This window comes from Nicotiana tomentosiformis, chromosome 6 (genome assembly GCF_000390325.3).
Source record: "Nicotiana tomentosiformis chromosome 6, ASM39032v3, whole genome shotgun sequence".
Classification (NCBI taxonomy): domain Eukaryota; kingdom Viridiplantae; phylum Streptophyta; class Magnoliopsida; order Solanales; family Solanaceae; genus Nicotiana; species Nicotiana tomentosiformis.
This window is the reverse complement of record NC_090817.1, coordinates 114,625,361-114,630,720: the sequence shown is the minus strand read 5'-3', so window position 1 is coordinate 114,630,720 and position 5,360 is coordinate 114,625,361.

Below are 5,360 nucleotides of genomic sequence, written 5' to 3'. Positions count from 1 at the left end.
CCTTGTTGTGTTTTCTAACATAGGATACACCGCTCCCTAGTTGATTGAGCTTAAATACGAAGTACATCACTCCCTGAGATCCTTTCCAGTATAGGGTACACCAATCCCTATCTGTGTTTTCTAACATAGGGTACACCAATCCCTAGTTGATCTGATCTTAAATGCAGGGTACATTACTCTCTGATATCATTGTTAATATAGGGTACACCATTCCCTCACCGCATTTTTCAAACATAAGGTACACCAATCATTAGTTGAGATACCATTTAGACAATCAGGGTACACCATTCCCAAAGAATCATGTTTTACCCAGGGTACACCAATCCCGACCTTTTATTGCTTTCAATAACAAAGTAGTATAGAGTTTTGTTACAAAAAACTCACAAAATTTTTCTAGTGAAAATTGGGGCAGAAAAATTTTATTCGTTTGTTTATTTTGGTGTCTGAGCAGGTTTTACCTTGAGGCACGGGATTCGAGATGACCAAAAGAAGAAGTCTCAATCCAAAATAAATAAAAGAAAAGAAAAAAAAAGGTGAATCCAAAATGCAAAGGCGAATGAAAGGATGTGGACTGCTCAAGATATGACTGAAGTCACGAGCATTGCATTTCCCGCTTTGATCAGAAGAAGCCATAAAAGAATGAACTAGCACTTGAAGCTAGCAAGCATCAAGGTTCAGATCAGAGTCTGCGTGAAGAACCAGTCAAGATTCAAAATCAAGCTTCCAAAAGACTTATAGATAGGAATCTTGTAACTCATAGCTGATAGGCTTGTTTAGTTTCTTTTGATTTTGATTTTGGTGTAATAAGGAGTTCAGCAAGTAGTAACAACAACAACAATAGCGAAATCACACCTTCCCGGTAGTCCAAGCTACTAGAATTTCCAAAACTACACTGGCATGATTTCTTTATAGCCAAAGATATGTAGACAATCTCGAAAATAAGGTTCGGTCAAACTTTTTCAAAATGCTTCTCGCGGAGTGTCAAACGGGCAACAATTGCTCGTAATTGCTCATTTTATCTTTGCCCGAAAATTCTTCATGTTTCCGACCAAAAAGGGGCAGCTGTGAGCACGTAATTTTTGCCCGATATAAATTGCTCCTAAAAAAATTCCAAAGTAGCGTTTAATTATTTTGATAGAATTTTAGGAATTTTTCTATATTTTAGTTAATTTGTTTGCATTTTTTTTTATTTTTACCTTTTTCACATAGTTAGAAGTAATTTAAATCACAAAATGTCAAAAATATTTTATGTTTTCATGTTATCACATTCTTAGATCTTAATTGCATTTAGTTGCATGATTTAATTGTATTTCTAAAATCTAAAAATCGCAAAAATACATTAGTTACTTTACATGCATTGTTTAGTTAATTAAATAGTCAATTGTTAGATTAAAATAGGCAAGTAGGTTAATTTTGCAAATTAGTTTGAATTAGGGCATGTTCAATAAAAATGGTTAAAATTGAAAATGCAAAAAGGGAAGGAAAGGGGGCTGTTTGTTTCTTCATTATAATTGGGCTAAGGCATTTGCATGAGCCCAGTTAAGTTTCAGATCCGCCCAAGCCCAAAATATTTGACCCAGTCCAACTCCCCCATAACCAAAACGACAGCGTTTGACTCCTAAACGGTGTCGTTCTGAGTCAAAGACTGGTCAAGATAATCTCCACCATTCATTGATCTTGATCCAACTGTTCATAACTTAACTTCCTTATTAAATGAAATTGTCCGAAGCAGACCCATCTAATCCCCTCTCCCCCCCCCCCCCACAAAAAAAAAAACTCACATACTCATCTTTCTCACCTCTCTCTCACCATCTGTCGTCCACGCAGCCAGAAATCGCCCTACGGCGGCGGGCAGTCCCCAAACGACCCCAAATCGTCATCACACAATCTCCTTTTCCTCTTCATTCCTAATCCCCCAAACCGTTTCCTTTAAAAATCCCTACAACTCTGTGGATTTTAGATCTAAGAAGTCACAAAAATCTAAATCCACCCCCATTTCGAGTTTTTCCCAAATTCCGGACTACCTGAGGTTCAAACCAACGCTAATCGAACACTCTTGTTGAGAGTTGTCAATTGGAGTCAATTTTGACCTATTCTAGGCCACCAGAATCCGGCCGGCACCATGGAAGCCCCATAACGTTGATTTCTTTTGCCGGTATATGGCGGAAATCATCACGTATAGCATTGGCTATGCCTCGAGTATGGGCTAATGCTCATGTAACGATGTCGGCTGTTAGCCGGATGCCTTTTTTCGGGTAGCCTTGTATTCTATTGGTAATCCTTTCCTTCTCCTTTTCATTCCCTAAATTAGTGATTCTTGCTTTAATTATTACTTAATTCTCAGTTCTTGTTTGGCAGCATGCTTAGGCCAATCGTTAATTATTTAATTGTCTAATTAGTTGTTTGCTGAATCTGAAGTTTGGATAGTTTGTTGTTGTGGTTTCAAATTGTATATTTGTTTAATTAACGCGATAATTAGCTAGTAATTCATGATTAATTGTGTTTGTTAGATTTTTCTTAGTTTAAGCTTAGTTAATTTCTGTTTAATGCTATTAAGGGAAAGAAGGCAGTAATTTTGGGTAAAAAAAAAGGGGTTAAAAGAATGGTATTAATTGGAACTTCAGGGGGGTGATTAGGAAATATTTCTGAAGGAATATTGTTGTTACTTGTTTTAGGAAGCTTCTAGAAATAAGAAAAGGGACTTGATAGCAATAAATTGATAAAGAAAAGGGAGAGATCGTAAAATTTGGGGCTCGAAAGGGAAAATACAGATAAGAAAAGGGGTTGTCAAATAAGAAAACAATAATTGGAAAAGGACAGCTGTCCAAATTTGTTAAAAAGATGTTTTTTTCCTATTTTTAGGGCTGACAGATCCTTGATCATTCTCTCATTTTTTTTGCATATAGCACACACTCGTATTCTATATAAGACACTACACATTCCCTCACTCGGGCTACACACAATTCACTGTATTTTCAGAGATTCCATTTCACTCATCTTCATTCTCATTTTTCAGCAGAGAACAAAATTTCTAAAATTCCAGCTTTTAAATTTCAGAAAAACATCAAAAAAAAAAGTTTTCTGAGTTTGTTTCTTTTTCTGCTATTTGGCTTCATTTCTTCTGGGTCCAGAAGTGGGGTTTTGGCTTAATTTTGTTGTTCGTTGCTGCTTCATCAAGTTGTAATTGCTTCTTAGTTCTAGCTGTTTCTTCTCCAAAGTCAGAGATTTATTTTCTTTTTGTTTATTTTGTTGTAAGCCAGGTATCATTCTTGACTAAATGACATAAATTTCAGTTCTTGTTTGAAGTGTAGAATTGTTGTTTGCTCTGTTAAGTTTCAGTGCTATGAATATGTTTCATATTCATCCAAAGTTGTGTCTGGATTGATTGTTGTTCTGGAATGTAGTATTTTTTGAGTTATAAATTGAATTTACTACATATATCATGTTAGAGGATGGTATAAAGATTTGTTTGCTCATGGTTGATCAACTGAATTGATTCAGGATGTGAGTTTTGGTTGAGAAATATGTGGAAGCAGAAGGAGGAATTTGAGTGTGATGCTTCAAACATTTATAGTACATTTATTAGGCTGTTATGATTGTTTAATTGGAAATTCAAGTGTAATAATTTATTCTCTTTGTATTTGTTTTAGCTGAATACGTATGAGTTTGAATCGCAACCTTTATTGTATATCTGAACGAGCATGCAACCATTTTTCCTTTTGTGTTGAATTTAGAAGCATGAATGTTAGTTAAATCTGTAGCAAAAGGTCAGTCCAATTTATCCGTTAAAGCTGGTTCACTGAGAGATGTGGTCGAAACAGCAGTGATATTTCTCATATGATAAATTCATTAGTTTTCAAGTAGTAAATTAAAAAGAAAGGATTGATGAAATGAAGTTTGTAGATGTAGCACAAGTTTTCACTGATAAGATACTTTCCTATAATTGTCACTCTTAGATTAGTTTCAGATTCTTATTATTATTTGTATGATTTCGTGATTTATGATGATATCAACCATAATTATCATTATGAAGATGGCCAATAGTGTAAAAGCTTGAAATGGGTTTAGTAGTGCAGTAGACAAATCTTAAATACATAATGATTCATGTTTATGATCAAATGTCAATATTGCCAATATTTTCATGTTTGCCTCTATTTGATAGTCATGAGTGTAATAAATTCATGAGTGGATGAAAAATGATCACCAAGCCCAACTAATTTGTCAAAACGAATTCCAAACCTCTAAACAAGCTTGAGTGCTTTTGTATTTTTGTAATTCATGAACACTTTGTCCAACAAATAAATATTCATAACTTTGAACTTTCACAACAATCCTGAATTTAAAATAACAAATTTGAACATCGTACCTTGTTTTAGGCGCGATTAATAATAAATCATCGTGACTATGGGTACGGTTCTCGTGGCGTAACCATGATACATAATCCCCAATTCGAGTGCTCGTTTCACGCGACTTGACCATAACTTCAAATAATAATAATAATAATAAACATGTTGTAAATCGTGGGTGCGTTTCACGTGGCGCGACTTGCAATGTGTACCAGAACGACAAATGTACGACACCGTAACTTGTTCAAAAATAACTCTATAAATACTAAAAAGTAGCTAAATATTTAATTAAAAGCGTTAAAAGATAAAATGCACCATAGGTTTTTAAACATGTAATAAATCAAATAATTAAGCCGAATATTAATTGTTAAGCGACCGTGCTAAAATTACAAAACTCGGGAGTGCCTCACACCTCCCGGGTTAACAGAATTCCTTACACCGTCTTCTATGTTCGCGGACCATGAATAGAGTCAATTTCCTCGATTTGAGATAACAAACCGGTGACTTAGGACACCATAATAATAATTATTCCAAGTGACGACTCTAATTAAATAAATAATCTCATCTCGAATAATGTTAGTTTAATTGAAAAAACTCCTTATTCTTACGAAAAAGGAGGTGGGACACATATAACTTCCACATATATCTTCGGAAATTTCCTCGATTGATGGAGTATATCTTAAATATACTCCATCAATCATCCCGCATCTTATTGACGCCAAAACCCATTGAATTTGAATTGTTTGAAAGAAATTGTGGTGAATACCAGGTAACAAACACCAGATTCAAATCCATTCAGGCAATTCATCTTTTCCGTACAGAAGAAAAAGGTACTTCCTTTATAACTATGATGTTTAGTCCCACTTGCGCGCACTTGAATATTGAGTAACTGCTATCTTCCACCATCATAATTCATAGGTACTAGACAACTCTGCCCACCAAGTTTTAGGCACATAAAGAAATTACCTAGTATTTTTATATTTGTACTCATCTCCGATGGTTTTCGTCGCTCCA